Below are 25,093 nucleotides of genomic sequence, written 5' to 3'. Positions count from 1 at the left end.
CTTAGTATTTATAAGCAGAAATCTATTTGTGCAGTTTGTCCAAATAGTATTGGGTGTCTTCTAATCATAAAGAGAAAAAAAGAAATGTTTTAAATGCTTTAAACCTTTCTCCCTCTTTGAAGAAAAGCTTTTATCTTCAGAGCTATTTATGTTAACAATTGAAATCTATTATTAGTTGAATCATTAATTAAAATAATAATAATATGGGGAAAAGAATTCCAACTAATCAGAAAAAAACCTTTGTTTCATTGATTTCCTGTTAACGAGTGCTTCAAAATGTGAAAGCATGCTAATTATATCTCTGATTAAGCAAAGTGATTTGTCATGATGGCATTTTTATACTTTCATATATTTCACAAGAAAATATAATGTAGTGTTGTGTAGATAAGATAAAAATCCACAGTAACATTGCCCTGTTGAAAATGGTGACTGCAGAGATTTTAAAAGTAATTTCCTGTTCACTCAAAAAAAAAAAAAAAAAAAAGAGTAAGACCATATTAAAGTGCTCACATTGTTAAATGAAGTGGTTAATAACAGCAAAAGAAACTATTTCCAGATGATTTCAGATGACAAGTTCAGTGAGCAGAAACGGAAATGAAAGAAAAACAATGCAGAGTAGAGGTTAAAAAGTACTTTTCCACCTGTAGAGTAGTAAATACACAGAACTGTCTAGCAAACAAGGATGTTGAATTAGAAATTAGGTTCAGCCAAGGAACAATTGAAATGTTTCCTGGGAACTGATACAAGGAAATGATCACCTGCTTTGCAACTTATTTACTTATGGCAACTTATAAAGATTTCTGAATATTGTTTAGTAATCCTGCTAGCCCTGACTGATCTGTGGAAACTTACCAAGGACTACTCTGTTCATCAAAAGAAAGCAGTTTACTGTGGAAACTTACCAAGAACTGCTATGTTTGGCAAAAATAAGAGACATCTCCTTGGAAAGCAGATGTGTTCTAGCAAGTTGAGCCTTTGTAGACTACGTATGGACAGTAGAAACTAATAAACTAGTGTTTTTAGATAAGATAGAGGTGGTAAACCAGCTGGAACCACTCTTGTTGTTCAAGAAATTGGCTAAAAGAATCTGCACATGCTCCGAGGAAAAGTACAAGGTGAAGAAGACTGTGAGCCTTCCTCCAAAGACCCCCAAAGATGACCACCAGGAGGCAATGCGCAGGCACAAAGATAACATAAACTGCTGACACCAGCCTTTTGAACTAACCCAGCCTTACTCATACTTATGTATATTTGTATTAGATAATCCAATGAATATGTATATCCACAGTCTATAAATTGCTGGTAAAATGTGCTGTTGGTGTGCAAGCTTTGTGGAGCAATCCCCTTGCACCCCAGTGCCGGAATAAACATACCTGCTTATAACTATCCCTGAGTTGTAGAGTTTGTTTCCACGCATCAGAACAAAAAAGTTTATAAAGGTGCTTTCATAAAGACCCACAGCTTGCCTGCCCTGCCCCCTCATTTATTCTGCTTTTAGTGCATTTCCTTCATCACAATCCTGCCAACATTTGTGATTTAAAGAGATAAATACATTGATGGATTGATTTTGTTCTTGGTTAAAAAAGAACTTTTTTTTTTAAATATATACACAAGAAAAATTTCAGTAGAATGAGTCCTCCTATGCAGAAGCCAGGAACACACATTTACAGAACTGATGAATATGAAAACTACTCAACAGTGATTTCTGCCTGCCAAAAGATTAAAATATTTCAAAGCTAGAATTTTCTGATAAGAATATGAAATCTACAATGGATTTATTAACTGTATATAGAGGTTTTAAAAATCTGAAGTATTTTGTTTCTTATATACTATCTCTGTGATATATGTAGTTAACTCCTAACGAAATTAAGTAAACACTTTAATAAAAAAAAAAAAATCAGTAGCCAGCATCCTACTGAATATTGTCAGATAGATGTAGATACATTAGTGTTGAACACCTTCCCTAGGCTTTTAATTTATGTAGTCACAAGCAGCTTGATACCTCAAGAAAAAAGAAAATATAAATAAAATGTAGCAGTTGGAGTGGAAGGCAAAGCTGAAACTGAATGAACTTGAATCTCTATTCAATTTTCCAATTCCAAGCCATATTTTTCCATTCTTTTTATTCTTTTTTTTTTTTTTCTCTCCCCATTCTATTTACTTAATATCATTCCCAAATTAATAAAATGGTAGTGGAATTTCCCTAAAAATTTAACTGGGGATTTCAGTTGAAACAACATGGAATAGGAAACCTGGAAGATGTAACAGAAAGTGATAGTCACTGAGATGTCCTTTTTAGTTTTAGAGGTGGCTTTAACCATTAGAGAGCACACATAATTCCATTGCCTATACTTAGGAAATTCTCACTGAAAAACATAAACCACTAAACATGCATGTGTTCAGAGCTAAATTAACTGTGCAGTGAAAAGTCCAGATGGTACAGACCATTAGAAATATTTGGAGATACTCAGATGACTAAATAGGGGCAACTAGTACCATTTTAGACACCTAAGCACATTACAACCTTAAAATTTTCTTAATTTAATTATTTGATTTGTATTGAAAATATGATCAGTTTACCTCTAATAAAGGTAGAAAAAATCCATGAGGATTTTAACTGCATTGATTACAGACAGCATGAAGGATATTTATATTAGCTACTAGGCTTTTTTTAAAAAAAGTCATGCCATAGACTTGAAGAATATTGTCATTACAATTTTAGATTTTTGCAAAATGCTTAGATTCAGTAAATAAATCCAGGTATTTTCTATAGAGATTTATTTAATACTGACAGCAGTTTAAATATGTGTGTATTTGTGCTCAGTAATGAATATTCCATATATTTGCTGATTAAGGAGGATCAAGTTTTCCCAGTACCAAGATGAAGAGCAGAAAGTCGCTGGCCCAGGTAAGAAGTCCTTCTGCTGAGCTTCTTTATTTGTCTTTATTCATGTTTTTGTGCAGTGTTAATTTCTGGATACACCATTAGTCTTGCATGTTTTGCCAACAGATTGGCAGGTCTGACCCAGGGTGTGAGTCCATCCTTCAATCCCTGCTATATCACAGTGCTTTGCTAGAGAAAAAGTTTCTTCTCCTGTTCTCTATGTAAGCATGTATGCGTGGTCCTTCTTGGACAACCATGACCAGACAAAGAGAAGTGCTAATTCTAACTGACCATGTGGGAAAAAAAGGACATGTTTCCCTGACAAAAGAAAAAAGAGTCTATGTACAGTAAAAGCTTTCTAATGAGGATGATGCTAACCTTGGGAATAGAAAAGCTGCAGAAATATTCCTGCAGAGCAACAAGGGTACAGCACTGGCTAGCATACTTGGGCTGAGGGGTCATGTCAATGACTCATTCAGCAGCCAATCACAGTCTTATGGTTTTACTAATTCACAGTGACTGTTTGCAACTCAACCATGTAACTATATATTCACTGGAAAGATTCAAATATGTTCTGGCAGGACCACATAGATTCAACAGCACTATTTGTTGCACAACAGCCTGAAGAGATACTCTTAGCTATTCCCATTTCTGTTTGACCTTTTTACCAAACATTCTGCTTCTTTTTAGAATTTGAATTTGTGCATTCAGAGAAGCAGGAATAGGAACTGGAAATTTAATGATTTTCTATAATGATGTTTTAAACTGCACTTTACTTATTTACCTTCTTTTTGTCACATTAATTTCTTATAACTGTTGTGGTTTATCCCCAGCTGGCAAATAAGCCCCACACAGCTGCTCACTCACTTCCCATCTGATTGGATGGGGGAGAAAAAAGAAAGAGTATAAGTGAGAAAACTCGTGGGTTGAGATAAAGACAGTTAACAGGTAAAGAAAAAGCTGTGCACACAAGCAAAGCAAAATATGGAATTCATTAATTACTTCCCATTGGCAGGCAGGTGTTCAGCCATCTCCAGGAAAGCAGGGATCCATCAAAAGTAATGGTTATTGGGAGGACAATCATCATTACTCCGAATGTCCCCCCCCTTCCTTCTTCTTCCCTCAGCTTAATATGCTGAGCATGACAACATGTGGCAAGGAATATCCCTTTGGTCAGTTGGGGTCAGCTGTCCCGGCTGTGTCCCCTCCCAACTTCTTGTGCACCCCCAGCCTATTCACTGGTGGGGTGGTATCAGAAATAGAAAAGGCCTTGAATCTGTATAGTCACTGCTCAGCAGTAACTAAAACATCCCTGTATTGTCAACACTGTTTTCATCACAAATGCAAAACATAGCCTCATACTATGAAGAAAATTAGCTTTGGCCCAGACAAAACTAGCACAATAAAACTCATATATATATGGATGGAACTGTATTGCCTTTCCTGTAATTTATTTTTCTTAGCCATGTAAGAAGTGTTTATGGAGTAGGATGTACTATAATTCTGATTCTGTAAAGACTTAAATCCCTGTTTCTTTCCCATATAAGTACTTCAGGTTATACACGTAGACAAAGATAAACATGAATGTATGTGGGGTTTTGGTTTTGTTTTTTCTCTGGATCAGGCCTCAGCTGTTTTGACCCATAGTAATCTAACCATGTTCAAAGACAGATTATTTTCAGATTTTCTCTTTGACCATCTGTGTATGAACTACTACTGATAAAACTATAAATTTGAAGAAAATACAACAATTCAGGGTTTCCTAGGAAAATATATTTTAAGTTATTTTTACTCATCTCCAGGGAATAAGATAATACAATTTAATTGAAAAAATGACAGAGTGGAACATTTAACATTTTAATATAACATTACTGCGCAGTTTGTGTCATTAACAAATCAATGCACATTATAGAGACAAAAGAAGAGGGGAAAATGTCTTATGATACCCATTTAAAAAACAAGACATGAAAAAGTAAGATCCAATATGTTAAATTAAATAAGTTTAATGTTTCTGTACAGTTCTTAGCCACTTGAGGAAAGTAGAAAAATGTTATATAAAATTTATTTAGCTTTTAGCCACAGTTTAGCAAAAAAATATTAAAAATAGTTGCTATATGCTTTGCTTACACATTGCATAAGAATATAAAAATATTTTTTACTAAATCAGATTAAAAAAACTAGGTCCGTGTCCCATTTCTGACATGGATTAATGGTGACATCTGAGGAGGAGTATAAGAACAAGTCAGGCTTCTAATGATTTCCGTACATGTACATTCTGCCAGCTTTAAGACAGCTTTCTGTGGCTCAGAAACAGAAGACAAATGTTGTATTTTTCCGTGATTTCATTCAATAACCTTTTGAACCCATGCAAAATTTTCATATCCAAAACATCTTACAGAAAGCTGCTCCTGTTCCCTACGAAAAACAGATATCTGAGCACCACTATGTAAGGAAATACCTCCCCTTATGTGTTTGAACCCAGCACCCCTAGTCTCATTCATATTCCTGTACTGCAAACAAACCAGCCTTCATCAACCAACCTCTCCAGGCCACTCACAATTTAAAAACTATGATCGTCTTTCCAGTCAGTTGTCTTTTTTCCAGGCTGAAGAGACTTAAACTATTAATCAGTCCTTCAATGGAAATAATTCTGTATCCTTTTTGACCCTATCAGTAACCTTTTCTGCCTTCTCTGTCTGTTAAATCCTCTTTGAGAACAGGGGAACAATAACTGAATATGATATTTAACTTGGAGGTACATTGTGGACTTGGAGTGAAATAGTGCATTTTTCTGCATTTGTTTTTGCTCCTTTCCTATTAATTCTCTGTGACTTCTTTTTAAGATATTTTTGAACATCAGTTTAGACTGCTTTTCAGAACATTTATTATAAACTTCTTATAAGCAATACTGTGTTTCCTTTTGTTTTATATTTTAAAAAATTCTTTAGATGTTCAGGATAAATGACACAAAACCAGCTTATGACTTTGACCTTGTGGTAGGCTCTATTAGAGAATTAATTCTAATGAACCATCCCGACATTTTCAAGTTCAAAAAACTGCTGCTTACAATAGGAAATTAAAGAAAATGAATATGTAAAGTTATGAACATGAATATTAATAATACCTATATATGTTTGGCTCTGTTTAAAGACAACCACTTGGAAGTTTAACTCCTTTAAAATGAAAGACAATTACTTTTCTGCTTAATTGATGGTGTATTTCTAAGAGGTTTTTAGGCTTAGCTGTTACTATAAATTGCAATTAAAAATTATAGTCGTTAAGCTGGGACGGTAGATGTAAACAGTAAAAAAAAATACCTTGCAACTGCGATAGTCACAGTTACTTCTACAAAGGCATTCAAGTACTATCAATGAGATATTCAAAACTTATTTTAATAAAAATTGTTTACCATCAAGAGAACAACTATCTGGTGCCTGGACAGACTAGACAGTGGAACTCTAAGGAAAATTAAGCAATCCATTCTTCAGTTTCCTAAGGCTCTATATGTATATATCTATTTGAGAAAGTATATGGAAAAAATGTCCAACCAGCAGATGTTACCATTCCCACCACTATAAAGCAGAAAGACCAAATGTTTCTAAAAGGATGTTGCAAGAAACACTTTCCTAAGCTTAATCTTTTATTGCCGTAAGGTTATTAGTAGACTTCAGAGTGGATTCCCTGCTGTGTTGTGCTAGTAACTAGGAATGCCAAAAATAAGAGGTGTGTAGATAGAGATCTCTATTACTTTTGCTAAAACCTAAGCTAGACAAATAAAAATAAATAAACAAATAAATAATTAAATAATTTATTTTCCAAAAAAGCAGTGCTTCAGGGGCTTGCGATCCTACATTGTAGGTGTTAAACTGCAATATCAGTGCCCTTAAAACAATACTACCTTGTGGAGAAGCAGGTTTGATGAACTACTTCATCAAAAAATCTGTCATGTGCCTTGATAATTTATCATGGCTTCAGAAAGTTAATAATGTAAAAAGTGTCAGGAACATGCCTAAGAGATAAATAATTATTTTATTTTATTTTATTTTTCTTCGGTATTGGTAGATCTGCAGGGCCTGTGCTTTGTGCTAAATGTTCTGCCTGGAGTGGGAGTAAGTAAAAAGGAGGTTGAATATCATGGATGATAGCCCAAATTTCTCTAAAAGAAACTCAGGCTCTGACAGAGCTATCTGTATTTCTGCTAGCTAACAAGAGAGAAAACCAACTGGAGAGAAATGAGAGAGGAAACTGCACTGGGACTAGAGATATTCCTATAGGATTACAGGCTTGAAAATGAGGTCATCAGACCTCAAAACTCCTGTATGCCACAAACAGAAGAGGTGAGGAAAGAGACCCAGATTCCAAGGGATGTGTTACCAGCCCTTCATGGTGAGACTACTTTGAAAACCAGTAGTACTCAGTGAGTGCCAAGGGAAGTATTCATCAGATGTAAACTGCATAAAGAAATGCAATCTCTGAGATAGACATAGATACAAGATTAAGTAACACTAGAAATGTAAGCGGTGGAGAAACTAGACTAGGGTTCTAGCTTATATTTCCTTTGTTTGTGTTGTTTTCACTTACACAGCAAAAAGCCTGACCTGTTGTTTCAACTTTGTAGCAAGATGTCTGCCCTTAACCACTGAATAATAAATCTTTTCCATACTATTGACACAGTTCCGTACTACAGGGCAAAATGAAACTAAAAAATGTTGAATCCACAGTGAATCCAGAAACTGCTTCTCCAGAAGAGGTATTAAATCTCAGTAAAGAAGGACATGCATATACCCTGAAGAAAAATATGCCAGGGTGCTGGGGACTGATTCTTGCAAATTGCTAGAGAGGCTGCTTATTTTCTGATGATAAATTTTAGGAAGATGATTAGTAGCCCCTGTGGCTCTAAACAAGCCTTAAAATGTCATATAAACTTAAGTAGAAATTCCAGAAAACCAACCATTCATATATATCCTTCAGTAATTTCTAGGGACGGAAAAAACAATGGATAAACACTTGGCATTAAAAAGGTGTAGGGGTGTTATAGTCCCCTCATCTTCTGTTGAAGTTGTGCTTGAGATATATATTTAATCATCAAGTTCTTGTTAATATAAAAATTTTATTACTGTTGCCATAGCACTCAGCCTTATAAATCATGGTGCATAGTTGCTCCATGCTTGAAGCCTTGAATTCAATCAGACTTGTGTGTAGTCTGTAATGGTAAAGAAATCATACATGTTTTCTGTAGTTTTGTTGCAAAGATTAGAACTATATAACAGCAGAGATGGTTTAGAGAGGAATTTTTGTAAAATATTTCTTTATTACATCTGAAAGTCAGATAGATTTCAATGTATAAGGCCATTTCTCAATGACAGAATGCAACAATATGTTAGAGATCCTCAGGCTATTCTAGAATAAGTTCACGTGTCTGTTTTGTACACTGTAGCCTTGGTGAAGTTTCAAAGTAGTAGTTGCATTGAAGGTAATTCAGTTTTTTTACCTCTACTCCCATGCCAATATTCAGTCCAAAACCAATACATTGTGCCTTACCTCGGGAACTGTGCCTGCCTTGTGTTCTTCTATGCAGGACAGGTAGCTCTTGGCAGGATGTTATTCTGCAATTAATTATATATCAAAAATGCACAGGACAAAATTAAATTTACTAATGGCCTCTCGAGACTGAAGATTTTCCTTTCAGTTACGATATTATGACAAACATCATATGTTTCTGCTGAAGAGGAAAGACTGAATATGCAGATATATCAATGAAAAAAAAGCCACCACAACACAGCTATTTTCAACAATTTTTCACCATAAAAATTAGAAGACATTGTTTTGCTGCTGATGCTTATTACGTGTATGACAAACCCCTGTGCTCTCACTTATATTTTACTTTGCAGGGAAAGTATACCACTGAGAGTCAGAGCTAGAGCATTGTTAAGCATCACCATCAAAAAAAAAAAAAGTCTGCCAGGACTTTTTGTCTCAATGCATCTGCAGTCATACTTACCTCATAAAATTTGCTACTCGCTCTAATCCAAGAACACTGCAGGAACCTTATGCCCTGGCTTCTTTCCCAGTTGTTGCTGCATATCCACTCATGGAAAGTAGTTTCTGCAAGGAACAGACTGCTGCAGTGAGGTCTGTTAAAGAAAAGATTTGCACAAGTTCATCCAAAACTCTTCCTAGCCAATTACTCTCTTCCCTTTCCTCAGCTAGAGTTGCAGCTTTGCTGGTGTGTCAAGGATCTGCATGCGGCAGTGCTTACCCTGGGGATAGGGTAGATCATGCCCATCAGAATGTTATAACACCAGTGAAATTTTCCAGTCTTATTTCCCTCTTGCACTGCCCCTCTTGCAGACTATCCCCAAACTCTGTACAACACCACACTGGAAGTGTACTGAATCTACCTGTCTTCCTATTGAGAACCCCACCTGCAGAAAAGTATCAGTCACCACTGTTGCCCCAAACTATTAAACACATGCATTTAGAAGTGTATAGGGAATCACTTGATCATCATTTCTTGTTAAAAAGTGAGAGATTGCTCCCTTCCTAATACTATCTAGAAGCTACTCTTGATTCGGATTAAATTTAGATCTCTCAAATTATACCTATGTGAACAAGAGACTTCAGAATTTTTTCTTGGAAAAACTGTAAATCCTTTTGTTACAAAGAGCAATTCACTGATCTCAGCAAGTGCCATTCAAGACATATTTTAAGCCTAATCTAAAATGGTTTCTTAGAAAATCCTTTCTGGATCCTCAATAAGATATACTAGAATCATCATAGAATAGCACAGGTTGGAAGGGACTTCAAAAGATTATCAGGTCCAACCTTTCATAGGAAACAGACCCTAGATGAGATTATTTAACACCCTGTCGAGTCGCATCTTGAAAACTGGTGGGTGATGGTGATGGGGACTCTGCCACACTCCTGGGGATGTTGTTGCAGTGAATGGTTAATCACTGTAAAAATAATGTATTTCTTATATCAAGACAAAACCTCTCCCAGTGCAGCTGGTATCCATTGCCCCTTGTCTTCTCCAAGTGGCTCCTTGTAAAGAGAGAGCCTCCATCTTCTTTATAGACACCCTTTAAGTACTGAAATAATGTGATGAGTTGCCCCCTGAGCCTTCTCTTCTTCAGGGAGGAAAGACCTAGCTCCTTCAGTCTTGCCTCATAAGGCAGGTTTTCCAGAACTTTGATCATCTTTGTGGCCTTCTTTTAGATGCTTTCCAGTCTGCCCATGTCTTTCTCTAATTGTGAGAACCAGAACTGGACACAGTACTCCAGGAGGGGCCTGACAAGCGCTGAGTAGAGTGGGATGATCATGTCTCTATCTCTGCTAGTAATGCTCCTGCAGATGCAGCCCAGGATCCAATTTGCCTTTGTTGCTGTAGCAGCGCACTGCTGACTTATGTTCAGCTTGTTGTGTACCAGGACCCTCAGGTCCCTTTCAGCAAGGCTGCTTGACAGATACACGGATCCTAACGCAAAAGGTGGGTTACAGCAACCTGAGGGATAGTTGGATGAAGCTGGACTAAAAATATTAAACACAGTGGGGACCTTAAAAGTTGATAGCTTCTGGTGGAACAATTGCACTAAATGTGGTCCCACAGAAGAATATTCAGCTGAAAATTAGTAAAATTAAAATTCTTAGACAAAGTTCTCCAAAACTCATAAATTTAAGAGTTTCTTAATTATTTTAAAAAGTTTGATTCAAACTCAAACCAAAGTAGTAATATTAAAAAATCCTAGAAATCCTGTTTTAGAAAAGAAAGAAAAGAAAAGAAAAGAAAAGAAAAGAAAAGAAAAGAAAAGAAAAGAAAAGAAAAGAAAAGAAAAGAAAAGAAAAGAAAAGAAAAGAAAAGAAAAGAAAAGAAAAGAAAAGAAAAGAAAAGAAAAGAAAAGAAAAGAAAAGAAAAGAAAAGAAAAGAAAAGAAAAGAAAAGAAAAGAAAAGAGAAAAGAAAGATTCTGCTGAATTAATACAGAAAAATAGTCCAGGGTCTAAATGGTCAACTAGAGCAAGCACAATTTTGAGTAGGTGCACATATTACAGGTTAAATACCTTAAGGTAGCATATCCAAGTGCCAGAGATGTGCTTCATTTCAATACAGTTAGATCACAGCACTCAGAATGGACAAATCATTTCACTGAACATCCCTTTGTATTTATGGCTTGAGACCTTCTATCAAAGTGAGTAATGCCCCAAAATATATGATGCTCATCTCCTCTTGCCTTTGGCTCCCTTTGGAAAAACTAACATCTGGAAGAACTGATTACTGAAATCCTGGCTGTTATTAAGAAAAGAGAAGCATGAGTGATTGCCTTCTGATTATGTGAGCAAAGAGGACTATGGTGACTTATAACTGATACATATTCTAAGAATATTTGATACCTCTATAGTTCAGATAGTTTTTGTCAAAATCAGAAAAGAAAGATGTTAAACTTCTTAGAGTTCCTGATTCATACTTCATACTTATGAGTCTGGCTAAATTGCAAAGTAATAACCAAATATTCTTTGAATTTTCTCATCCTTAGCATCAGATGCTGTAACCAGTAAAGAATAACCCTAACTCAGGTGTCTTGTCACATCTGATAAATTAATTTTATCTTTGAAGTAGGTCTGTCCCTGTCATGAATATTGTTCTCTAAAAGACTTCCAAAAATGTGCAGACTCTTTTGTAGATATTTTCCTTGAGTATGAGAAAATAAATATACACATATGTACATATGTCTACAAATATGTGTTTTATGTATAAAATCAATCTCAAAGCAGCAGTCATTTCTCAGAAGTGTTGTGAATATTGGGTTTTAATTCCTTCAGTTTAATACAGTTGTCATACTGCAAGGAAGTATATTTTGGGGATTATTTAACCATCACCCCCAATTTCTGTCAAAAAGTTTTCTGAGCAAAGAGAATGATCAATTTAAGCTGTTAAAAATGCAAGTGAATTGAAATATTGTCGTTTATGTCTTCTTTTTAAAATCCTTTGTCTTTCAGAAAGCCTTTACAAATTTTAAACAGTTACTTTTAGAAAGTGAAAGCAGAGAAACTCATCATCTAATTTCTAATATTTTATACTACTGTATCTGTAATCAAAATGTGTTAAATCTGAAGTAAACCAAAGGACACGAAGGACAATCTCTCACTCAATTTAAGAAACTTAATCTATAAGAGTATGAGGACAAAAATAAAGACAAATATTTCATTCAACTTGATCTAATGAGACTGAACTAAAAACTCTATTCCTCTTCTTTTTATAAGATGAGAGGTATTCAGGTTAATTGTCTGCTTAAATTACAGTTTGAGCATTCTGATTTTTCCTTTTCTCAATCACGACTTTCTATAAGTGGAATGAGATCTTTTCTTCCTGCCATATACATCACTGTAGAGGAAAATCTAGCCTCCAGAGTGCCACTCTTCTTCAATCTTTTTTGATTTCATAAGTTAAAAATTGTTAGCATTTTCATAAAATTTTGGGGTTTTATTGGTTACATTCTTATGTATTTAGACTTCTGAGTATCTCATAAAAATATGTCTTACTATTCCGTGCAATCAATTTGTTTTCTACTGCTAACCTGTAGAAATTAAGGGGGGTAATCTTTTCTTTTAAAGACTTTTTTTTAGCTAATGTATTGTATACTCCTAGATAGGAGGGTCCAAATAAAATTACTAAAATGAAGAGGGAGCCTGGAGTGCACCTAAGTGGTGGATCACTGATTTTCCATAATTAGAATTAAGAATTAACACATTCCCTTCTTCCAGACCAGTTAAACTCACTCTACCAGACAGATCTGTCCCAGAGGAAGGCAGTCCTAAACAATGTGAATGCCAACCACACACGCCACTTAGACTCAGACTCAACTTAGATTCAACAATAGTTTTACAGCTTGAGGTTATGATTACACTAGCAGATTTAATATAGACAAGACACAAGATTAAGCACTGGTGAGTCCTTACCTATCAGTGTACCCACTGGTGCTGGGTCAGTAATCATTCCTGAAGTCCAGAGTTGCAGTAGCCCTGTGTAACACCTTGTCACACTGGAATAAAATGGGATGGAGAAATATAGGGGCCAAGCCACACCATGAGGCTTGATTTCAGAGTTATAGAATGGACCCTGGTTCCCTGTATTTACCTGTTAGACTATGGCTGAGAACATGCGGCTGTGTGGGACATAGTGAGAAGGATAGAAGGAAGACAGAGAAGACACATGTGTAGATTTGAGTGGGAGTGCTTAAAGACTCGTGAGGACCAAGAAGGGGATGAGAACTAAAACACTTACTGAGCATAAGAATTTTAATACTGATCTGAACAGCAGATCTGTAACAGGAAGTACATGTGAACAGTGGAAGATAAGGTCAACAAAGCCTCAAGACAGAATATTTTATGGGCAGCATCTTTGTTAAAAAAAGGGGAAAAACACCAAGAGAACTGACTTCAGGCCAGTCATGGTACAGTCTCTTTATAAGAAGTTTAAGATACATTTTATTTCAGGACTCATAATTTATGTAGTATAATCATAGTCTTATGCTAGCGGACTCCTTGAACAGATAGAGACAGAAGTCATTTTGTCTTTCTCTTCCTATTTGACCTAGCGATGCATATTTCTGATGAGGATACAGAAGTGTATCACTTTCAGACACAACAGAAGATGAGTTTACCATGACTACCTCATGCAGGACTCATTTTGCAGACCTATGTTGGAATCAATTAATTTTTCATGTGATAATGTGTTATCCTAGACATAGGAGAGTAACCCATATTTGGAAAACTTAAAATATTACAAATACCTTAGAAGATTGTTACCTTTTGACTCTAGACTATATGTTTCTTTGAAGGGAGTATTAATTTTTAAGGGCAAATTATAGGAACCCACCTACCATCTAAGGAATTTAGTATGCTTCATTTCCAAGATCCTGATTAACATACTCCACAATCTGATAATGAAGTTAATTTAAGAAACTGAATGAGATTTTGAGTCCCATCAGTTTAAATTACTTCTACATTAAAAACAGAATTAAAATATTCTTAGACTATTATGGTATCTGAAATTTTCCCCCGAGTGAATATAAACCAAAGCCACCAAAATAAATTATTATTTATTTTGGTACCCAATACTTTTTCAGCCTTCATTATTTGGAACTATGAATGAATTGCTGGATGCAAAATTACTTGAGTATAGCGTTCCTCAGTATTTCTACCTATTAAACTCATGAAAAAGAGTAGTTACTCTCTTAGATAGTCTGTTTCAGGAATATGGCAACTTTTTATTTCTCCAGAGTGTTGGTTAAAATACTCTACGTTGGTTCATCTGACAGCTGCAATTAGGATAAAAAGAGTTATTCAACTTTTGCTTATTACCTTTAAATGTGCACTTGTTCGTGGAATTCTGTGTCCTAAAATAGAAAGAAACTGACGGTAGCTGCAGAGTATGTCACCAAACGTTGCTTATTGCAAGATAAACACTGAGGTTTAAAAAAGTTCATAGCAGATAAAGTGAAGTAATTCTAGGCAAAGGAACTTTGTTATAGCAGCTCTGGTACCACCTTTTCATGTTCTCAATTCAAATACAGTGATCTCATATCTGGTTGAAGGTATTTTCTTTCTTTGGTAATAGAAAGTGTTTAACTGCTGGTATATGTTGACATAAAATGTCATGCAAACACATCTTTTTTTTCCTGATGTAATACATTATTTGCATTTCCATGTGTCTCACTGAAACAGAGAAGGTTCTCAGTCAATACTTTGCTAACAGAGCTCTTATGCTTTACTGTACCTTTAGGTATTGGGTTTGGAAAGCTTGCAAATGGCATTTTGAGTCACCATTAGAAGTTAGTTATTTGTTTAAAGCTATTTACAGGCTAATATTCAGCATGCATATGTATATCATTGTACTGGTCAGAGATAACCACAGAACTATTATTTTTTTCTATAAAGCTGATGAACTCAGATTGTCCTGGGCTTTGTTCTAACTGTACCACAGATTTCTCATCTGGCATGGGAAAAGAGTGGTAACATTTCTTCACTTATGTGTACTGCAAAAAATTATTTTAACTTTTCCAATGTTTTTTTGAAGCTTCTGTATTTAGATTGCACATTTTTTTGCAAAAGAGATTCTCTCTTTTCCTGTTTAAGTGCAATGTCTAGCAAAATTAAGCCCTTACCTTTAATGGTAGGCTTAAGTTAGAACTATGATAAAATTTTAACTGCTCAATCATAAAGCAGAGTTTGGTTATGTATGAATATGTGATGAACTTTTCCTATTTACTTTAACACAAGTTTTCAACTTTTTTTTTCAGTGTTTTTTTTACCATTAATTTTAAAAATATCATTATAAATATTATTAGTAATAAATTTTAGTAATAAATAGTAATAAATTCATAAGTTAAGGATGGAAAAGAACAGAAATAATACTTTTTTATGGTTGTAATTTTTGGCTAATATGATTGAAATCAAAGCGCAGATTTCTAAAGCTCAAAAAGTGAGACCATCTTGTGCAGCCTAAGAATAAGGACTCTATAACAATTCATTTCATCTCTCTAAGTACCAATGAGGGGACTAGAGAGACTTTAATGCTCAGAAAAGAGCTGATACATTTATTTTATTACTAAACTCATATCTTAAAGCTCAGATTTTGATTAGCACTCAGTTATGCCCAAATTTAAGTCAATTCAAGTTTTTACTATAAATTCCAATTGGAATAAATCCACATAAAAGGTAAAAGTTTTTGAAATCCTGAGTTTAAAAGGAAAAGAAGAAACCATCCAGAATCATTGCCTGATGCATATAACTAGCTCACATAATCACATACTGCTGTTCTAGGTACTCTTCTTTTGTCTTAAATGTGTCCATTACTCTTTAGTGTGTGATAGTTGAATCCTAATTTTAATTGGACAGTAAGGGCTTCAAGACAGGAAACATATCTTTACTAATCTGTGCTATATTTTTATTACAAAGAGCACTGTCAGAGTCTTAATGGATGTCAAGAATATTGTTGCAATATTTTATGACTAATCTTTCTAATATTTTCAAAAAATCTTTTCTAAGTTCTCTAAGGAGACATTATAAAATCCAATTTTTAATTAATATTACAGTTTGAGTTAGTGTTTACCTTGAGAAGTAATATTTGTAACTTACTAAATGCCCAACTGTAACCTTCATATTACAAAGTAGTCCTTTGTATAATGTCCACTACAGTATGTTCATTTCATTCAGATTTACTGTTAAAATTAATTTGAAGTTTAATAATACTCCATCTGGATAGCTACCTCAGAATGATAAACTGTTCAGTGATCTTAGCTTCAAGTTCAAAATGCTGAGATTTTGGAACCATAGTTGTTTATGTTCTTTGGACTACTGCACCATTTTGTCACTTCTCAGCATACAATTTGAACTCTGTATGATTCAGCATCTCAGGATCTTTTCGAGGCAGCCTATATACCCAAAGTTCTGGCTTCTCAAAAAAGACATCGAAAGTACTGATGCTAACACTTATGTTAGAGTCTAAAGAGAAACAGAATTAAGTAAAAAAGTTGCATTACTTCCATTAACTTTGTCATAATTAGATATGTGTGAAAATGTTAATAAGAAGCAGTTTAGAAAAATACATAGATACACGTGTGAATGTGTGTATGTAGATACATACACATGCATGTACATATGCATATAAATACATACATGTGTTTGTGAGTTTGCATATGTGTGTGTGTTTATGCACAGTTGTTAAATAATTCAAATCTCTGGAGACCTTGAAAAATCTGGGAAGAGTAAGAATGTATGTGTGACCCAGAATGTATTAAAGTTATCTTGAACCACACGTGGCAAAATATTAGTAAAACACCACATCTTAAAAGAATGGTAAACTTCACCTGAAGAAAAAAACCCACTCGGTTGGTTCAAATTTGAACTGTTTATCTGAGATTGGATGTTCCACAAGATGTGCAAGTTATCTGTGAATATTTTATAGACTTGCTATAGTGTTTGTTTCATGTTGTGTGCTATCAAATTATAGAAAAGAGAGGCCTCCATGGGAAAGCCAATTGACCCTGACTAGGATTCACACTGTTTAACCAGGAGGAGAACCATCAAAGTTTATGATAGCTAACAGCAGAGGAGGACCTTCCTCTAGAATGAGTGTAAAGCTCATAGTCATGTTTGTTTTACAGGTGTTCCAGCTCTTTAAATTAGGTATTTGGGATAAATCTTCCTGAATGCCTGAGAGTCCTGGTGCCTGGTCAGCCTTGGCTAGGCATCAAGGGAAGGTGTCACTGCAGTGGGTGGGGGGATTGTCTCCATCCCTGTCCTTCTTCAGCCTGTGTGTGTGTCTGTACGTGTGTGCAGGGAGCAGGGACTGGCTGTTCCCCGCAGTCCTAGCAGAGCCCACAGTAGGAAGCAGCAGAGGGGCAGGGAGGGCACTCCTGGTGTCTCCTCATGTCCAAGGTGTGGGCTCTGTGATAACAAAGATTTTAAACCCCCAGCTATTTCAGAACCTGTTTAGCCTTTTTAGACCTGACATATCACTGGAGCACTTACAGATGAAGCTTTGCTGTGGGTGTCAGTAAGACTGGATTTGGGAGTCTTCTGTTAATTTTTCAGCTGTTAAATTTCTGGGGCCAGACATGCTATTTTGCCAGCAGCTGTTTATTTCTTCCTTTCTTTGTGCAGTGATGATATTCTTGATTTGTAGACTCTGTCCTTGTCAGTATTCACTTTTTGAAGTTTGTCATTGCACAATGTCCCTACAATTGCTTTGGGACCATAGCCTATTGATCAGTGCACATATACCTGTCGTTACTATGAAAATTTCATCCATGATCATCTGCTCATAACATTTCTCAAATTTCTCTTGTTTTAACTACCCTGATGTGGTATCCCTTTTTCAGCAAAAGAGCAAATTCTGTAATATTAAACTGATCCCCACAGATGTTATTGCAGACCCACACATAGTTAACAGGGTTCATGTCCGCAGGCCTGGTTCCAACCATTCTGTGGAAGGTGCATTTTCAGCTCTTTACGAAATCCACATTAATGAGGTGAAAATTTCTGAAGCTCTAAAATACCTCCACATCTTGTTTTTCAGCATCGTGTTAAAATGCTGTATGACGGAGGCTTTTATTTTGTTATTAGCAACAAAACAGTGAACTTCATACTGCTTCAGCAGCTTGCTTAAAGGCTGGTTTAAATTTTTCTTTTTCTCAGTCAGTAACTTCTGAGCTGTACAACCACTATTAGAAATGGTTTTTAAAGCCCCTGCACCTTGAGAGCCTGTTTTGCCTTTTAGACCAAAGGCCCAGGCAAGGTCTGCCTGCCATTGTGCACCCACCTCTGCCACAATCACCTTGTTCTAAAGTGCTTTCTTGCCACCTCGTCTAAGATGTAAATTTCCTGGTTTGTCAAACAGGTTGCCAACAGTCATGTGTTCAGACCAGCAATCCTCCTCTATGTGAATTCAAAGAGGGGGTTTATACTCTGAAAGCTTCCCAGCTCCCCAGAAACATAGGAATATATATGTGTATATATATATAAAATATATGTTTAGATATTTGATTCCCAGCTCTATATTTGGTCAGCTGAATAGCATCTCAAGTGTCATTAAATGCCGGTGTGTTGGTAAATAGATCACATCCCTAGCTCATATCTATACACATACCTCTAGTTACTAAAGAGCGGAGTTTAATTCTGTCTTTCAAGTGGTACAAGATAAACCTCACTCAAACAGGGTACCTTACTGTTGCGGAGGCTCTCACATAAACAAACAAAAATTAAAAGTTTATTATCAACACAATTAACTAGTCTTCCAAAACCATTCAAGAGCAGGTTTAAATGCCCATGAGAGGAGAACAAAACACCACTTTCTAGGGTTTAACAACAACCCAAAATGCTCTATCACATACCTAACAAGTGAGGGCTCTCCAGCTCAAGGAACTTTGCAGGGCAGGGTCCTAGCCCAAGTAACCTCAAGGAATTTCCTTGGATGCTATCCTGACCCAAGAGTGTCCTCGACCACAACATACTGCTCCAGGGGGAACTAACTTGAAAAAATAACTCCCCCAAGGGACTCCATTTATACCCAGCTGAATCTGATCTGTGGTCAATAGCGGCTCCCATTGGCCAAAGGCCCCAATTACTGTGAAACCTTGAGAACAAGGGCACAGAAAAAGGAATTCAATGGTTGCTACACTTCAGCAGCCAAAAAGCCCTGTTTTCATTAGGCAGGTGCACCTGCCACACTTACACAGATTTAAATTCTGCATGGCAGCTGAACACCTTGAAGTCTCAAGAATTATTACATGTATCTTCTTTTGTACAATGCCTCTATAATGTCTCTTAATGCCCCTAGCAACCTTCTCTTTCTGTAAATCATTTTTCAGTTTCCCAGACTATTACAGCTGCAGACTCTAGAGAGTTGGGCTTTTAGTTTCCTTGCTTGCTCCCTGGAGTTTTTGCATAGATGACGCATAGTTCACAGCTAGAGCTGTTCTTGACCTCGCCATGGAAATTGCCACTATTGCAGTAAATAACAGGAGAAAGACCATGAAGATATGTCTACAAGGCTGTGAAAAAAGACATCTAGAGAATGAAGTTGAACACTAGATCACAGACTGTCCACACTGCACAGTTGTTAGCTCATATCCTGACAACATTTTGTATTGAGCTACACATTTTGTTTTTTCTCTTTTTTTGATTTGGTAGTGAGATAGATATGTGGATTGACCTCCACCATCTTCCCACAATTAGCACTAATGGAGATGCATCTTTTATTAACATCACTAAACAGGAAATAAATCCTGAAAGGCTTAATATCTGAGAACCATGGGTTGTCAGTTTCAACATATAGATCATTGCAAAAATATGTATGTACATTATAATCAGTCAGTTGATCATACTTGAATTATTCCTACAGAGATGTTTTGAAAACAAATATACAACAAAAGATAGTGAGGTACCTAAATGTTGAAATGCTGGGGATCTAACAGCTACCTGACAGACTTTAAAAAGTGTGTATGGAATTTATAAAAAATACATTTTAAATGGATAGCCCTGAAATACACAGTCAGGGTCTGAAAAGAAGAAAATAACTGCAAATCATGTATTAACCTTAAAGATAATGTGGTTTAGAGAAAAGTCCAATTATTTTTGTTTATTAAGAAAGCACATTTTGTTTATGAAAATTGATTTAAAATGAAAAAAGGAAAAAGATAAAATGTTTTTCAGGTTACCACAGATCATTAAGAATTTACTACACATTTGGACTTGAAGTGTAATTGTATCCACTTTTAATTAATAATTTGCTGAATGGTATTAAAAATGAATCAGCTGCTTTATTTTGCAAAAAGAATACATTGTTGTTAAATTTATAGAGGCAGAAAATGTGAATTCAAAAGACTGAAGTTACAAAACAGTCTTTAATACCCTCAACAATCTTCAGTTACCATATTTATGAGCTTAAGCCTCATCAGCACTTAAATCATGAAACTTTAAAATGCATAATATGAGGAAATTAACTAGCTAGAAGGATGAGAGGAAAACTATTATTTTTAACAATAATAATAGTAATGATGCAGATGAGGATGTTTAGAAGCAGGGAAAATCATAAGAATGAGGACATAACACTGTGCTGTAATTTGATAGAAATAAAAAAAAAAAGAGGCTCCAATAAAATGCAAGCATCAAAAGTAAAAACATTTTAGTCGAAATATAAAACTTCAGATGCTCAGGGGTTTTGGCTGTCATGAAAATTTCCTTTTACCTTTGGCACGTAGGTTATACATTATCACATTCAATTTTAATTTTCCATGTTCTTGATGTACACAATGAAAATTTAATACAAAAACTGAAGCCCAATTTATGCTCACAGAAACAAAATGTCACTTATTATGTTGCAGCAGCCACACATTATTGTTTCTTAGAGGAAATAATTATACTAATATGGAGTGGGCCAGATTGCCCAGAGGACATCAGTCTATCAGAATGTGTAAACCCCTCTTTCAGGTTAAGCATGAATCACACAAATTGGAAGCCATTGAAAATGCACACCTACATTCTTATCACGATTAAATGTTTTATTCTATGGACAATTAGGCTTCCAGTTTTATTTGCCCTCTTTCGTTCACCAGCGATGTCAGGCTTGATTCATCTTCTGAAATTTATAGCAGACTTTGAGATGCTGTTGCAACAGGCCTGGAAAGACTTTGGAAAACCCACGCTACCCCTGGATCGGGACTGGAAGCCGGTACTTGAGGAAACCTCAGAGGGCACTAGACCGCTATGTGCGGGGGACACAACGAACCTCCATCTTTACTGTCATTCATATTTGAAGACAGGGAATTTACTACCAGCCTTCAGGCAATAATTTTCTCTTGACTGCAAACAGGCCAGAATGGTACATGTTGATCCCTCTAGTCACACATCATGTTGCCGTGGACTGCTACTCAATGTCAAGGAAACACAGCATAAGACTTCTTATTCTCCTGAGTTTAATGAATTATGTCCACAGGACATTTCTGACAGTAGGTCAAAAGGTTCCCTCACAGAAAAGCGGAGGAAATCCTTACTAAAAGAGTGATGATTCTCAACAGCTACCATCTAAAAGTACTCATATCTTCTTTGTCATCCACTCTCCTTCCATAGTTAATGGAGACACAAAGATTCCTCCAAAGGGCAAATAAACCTACCTATAAAATTAAGTATTTTTTTAAAGATAGGTTGAACAATCTTATGTATGTGCCTTTCTCTTATTGTTGTATTTTAGACTGACTAAAATTAATGTATTATATGCTATTATCCTCATCTTTACTTACACCAGCAACAAAAAAATTATCTTAAAGATGAAGTGGGTTTTTACTGCTGTAGAAATGTGAAGACATCTCTGTCACTGTGCTTAACTTGAGTACCTATACATCTATTGCTCTGACATTTTCACTAATTGTAATTAATGCTTGATTTGATGATTAAATTCCAACCCCACTCTTTCTCTAGAAGAGGGTATGAGTGGGTGATTGTTAATAATATCAAAATATTAACTTTCTGGCTTTATTAATTCATTCAGTTCCCACACCTATAAGGTAGCAACGATTCAACTCAGCACTGGATTTTAGGATCTTTGTAAGAAACTAAACCAAAGTCCCAGTTTTGTAGAAGGATTTTTAAAATCTTTGACATTGTCAGTATGGTTGTTGCATTTCCAAGTATCTCCCATATAACTCTGGTAAACTATTTCATTGTCAGGGTAAAGACGAAAAAATTTCAGCCAGGTGCACTCATTGGTTGAACCTTCACATATGGCAGAAGGAGAATGGAACACCTATTAGAGACACCACTAATACTTATGAAGTATAGAAAGAGCAAGAGGATGCATTCCTGTCAGTGATAACAAGAATCTAGTATGTTTTGACAAGCACAATGACCTCTTTGCATTGCCTGAACTCTTTGCTAAGACTTTGTAAAGAACAGATGCTTAAGTCTCAATGTTAAACATGTTTAATTTTAATAAATTGCTAACTCATGTGTACTCAATATACTTATATGCAAGTGTGTCATTTCATTAATTTAAAATGCACAGCTATGTGGTCCTTGTTCCCACAAAAGACCTCAGACATTTTATGCATCATGTTAATTATGAATCACTGAGATATGCCAGAAGGTTTGTAAAATAAAATACAGTGGGTTTATGACAGCAGTCAGCTGGCCAATCACACAATCAATACATGTCATGGGTAGAGGACATTAGGACATTTCCATGGATCTTGTCAAATTACTGTTTGCCATAAGAATAAGATGTTTGAATGCTTGGTACTGCCAAAGACATACTAAAACTAAGCAACCGTTGAGTCCAGAGAACAACCAGGCTATTTCAAGGGCAGGAAACCAGACAACCAGACAGAAATAACAAATCCACGGACTGGATACTATTACACAAATACCCAAGGACAGAGTGTTTGTTAAAAAAGCAATCAGTTGGGATTTTTGCCTGGGGAACCAGCTTTACTAAACAGAATGGTCAGCTGCTGGCTGAATGGTCACAGAAGTCTGTGTTGCAATGGTCGATGTCATCTCCAGCTGGAGAGCATGTGCCTGCTCTGTCTGGATGTCTCAAATGCCCTGTGAACTCTCACATGACACAACATTTTTCTGTAGGTATCTGAAAGCCCTCTGTGCAGAGTAATTTAAATGTGTAAAGTTAGATGTCTAGAGGCATTTTAGATGTCATAAGGTATCCTTCCTGACTTCAAGATGCAACTTCACAGATCTCCCATAGATCCTGTGTCAGTGATGCCAGGTCTATGCAAATATCTTAAGTATTCTAGGGCATTTAATTGATCTAAATACATATGTTTAGGCATTTTAATTGCTTTCCTACATTTATACATCTAAATTTAGCTGTGTATACTCCGATACTGAGAAATACCATAGGGGATTAAATTCTGTCCTCTAGTGGATTCAGTTCATCTGAACTATTTTCAAACTCTGTGTCAGGATGAAATGAACTGAGTCCTAAAAATGCTGGTTTTCTTTTGCACTTTAGCACTAGAGATGACCTCGTGTTTTGACAAACAGAACATTTACTCTCACAGGTTGTAATTACATGAATGAATGTTGAGTTGCTTATGGCAGTATACATGTCTTTTACAGTCTCTGGAAAACAAAAATTTCCAGACTGCTCTGAAGGAAAATGTGTTCCAACACTGCAGCAACAATGTAGCTCAGTGTGAAACCTCATAGGAAGGAAAGATGAACATATTTTAAAACACAACTGATTTCAGTCTCTCACACTCTCATACCCACAAGCCCCAAGACATGTGTAAGCAGTTTGTGAGCATGCAGGAAGAAGATGCCTGTATCCAGGTAACTCTGTGCAGGGGTTGCTTGCAACGACATGAAGGAGCCAGGGCTTCGGGGGTTGAGACCCTCCCCACAATTCCTGGGTTCCTCCTGGGTGTGTGCTAGTTTTAGATCTGTCTTATCATACCCTTTAGGAGCTGACTGATCAAACCCTCTATCCTGCCCCATCTCTGTGAGTCATCAGGATTTAGTCCCTGCTTCTGTTTCAGAGCTGGTTGTCCTGAGCAATTTCAGGCAGCATTGTACCAGGATCTTACTGACCTGTTACTCTAAGTGTTTGCAAAACATGATATTTATACAGCCTTTATCCCACTGTTATTTTGCCCTCTTGTGTTCACATTCACTCTCCAGAAATAGCAATATAAAACAATCTTACTGAAATTTTCCACAGCTCTAAAAGATTCACAGGCATTGATTTTCTAATGCATTGTTGCAGTTTGATAGTTGATGGCAAAAAAAAAAATGAAAGCCACATTTTATGATTCATAAGTTTTCTTCTCAAAACATTACCAAGCTCCTAGTATTGCCCCTCAGTATTTCAGGAGTATAGTACAGTAAACTTTTCACACTCCTGACCCAAGATTACAAACGAAGACTACAATTCAGTTCCTTCTATGCAATCCTTTCATCTCTAAATTCCAGTTTGATCAAGCCTTTATACTGTCCCTCTCTGTTTACAGGAATCAGCTGAGCTTTATGACAGGCCTTCCCACTTTCTTCATCATTCTTTACATTATCACTTTTTATCCATGACAAACTGGAAAAAAGTTTGAGAAGAAAGGGAAGCAACACTTGCCATTAATAAGACAGACAGAAATAAACCTGTTCAGTAATGGGAAAAAAAAAAAATCACTTGTAGATAATACTCCAAATACTCTTTCACTCATATATAGCAAGGACTACTGCATTGGCTAATCAGAACTTGGTTGGTTGTAATAGAGATGTCAGCTGACATCAGATAAAGATCTTGATCCAGGTTCTATACATGGGGAAAAACACTTAATTATAAGCTATCAATGCCTGGAGGACACAGACATCCTGGATCTGCCTTGGCCTAGCAGCTGGAGGCAGACGGTGCTTTCAAAAACCTGTATCAGAGGCTAGCTGGTGTGATGCTGGCCAGTGCCATTATGCTTGAGTTAGGGAGCAGGCAGAAGAAGCAGGGTAAGTTAGCAAAGCAGAAATTTCCTTGCTGACTATGTAGCTGCAGATGCCCTAGTCATGGTCTGACAGACCTCTGAAGCCCTTACCAAGAGGTAAAGGAACACCTCCAGGCGATAAGGGACAGGAAAGGGAACAGCCCTTTCCCATGAAATGCTGCATGAACAGGGAGGAGGGTGACTCCTGATAGCACTGACCAAGTGGTCCTC

This window comes from Strix uralensis, chromosome 2 (genome assembly GCF_047716275.1).
Source record: "Strix uralensis isolate ZFMK-TIS-50842 chromosome 2, bStrUra1, whole genome shotgun sequence".
In the NCBI taxonomy this organism is placed as follows: Eukaryota; Metazoa; Chordata; class Aves; order Strigiformes; family Strigidae; genus Strix; species Strix uralensis.
This window is presented reverse-complemented; position numbering follows the sequence as displayed.